This window comes from Wasmannia auropunctata, unplaced genomic scaffold (genome assembly GCF_000956235.1).
Source record: "Wasmannia auropunctata unplaced genomic scaffold, wasmannia.A_1.0 LD334217.1, whole genome shotgun sequence".
NCBI classification, from domain to species: Eukaryota; Metazoa; Arthropoda; class Insecta; order Hymenoptera; family Formicidae; genus Wasmannia; species Wasmannia auropunctata.
This window is the reverse complement of record NW_012028673.1, coordinates 24,363-24,699: the sequence shown is the minus strand read 5'-3', so window position 1 is coordinate 24,699 and position 337 is coordinate 24,363.

The window sequence follows — 337 nt, the reverse complement described above, 5'->3', positions numbered from 1 at the left end:
TAAAATCATTAGTCAAAAAATATCTAATCATCTATAGAAATTCAAGAAGAAATTATATTTACATCTACAAAAATGTTGTATAATATATTTTCTAATAATCACGTTAACAAGTTGACTATCAATTGTATTAATGTAATTGTATTGTTACATTCAAATTATTTGTTCTTTATATATATAAGAAACCAACATATTTTGTAAGTCAGCGGAGCAGAGAAAATCAATATCACCTGAGGTGTCAAAATCAATATCTACTGACAGACACACGCCGTGCACACGTATATAATAACAGAATAGAGTGGTGAACTCCAAAAAAATAATATTTGCTAATTTTGATTGT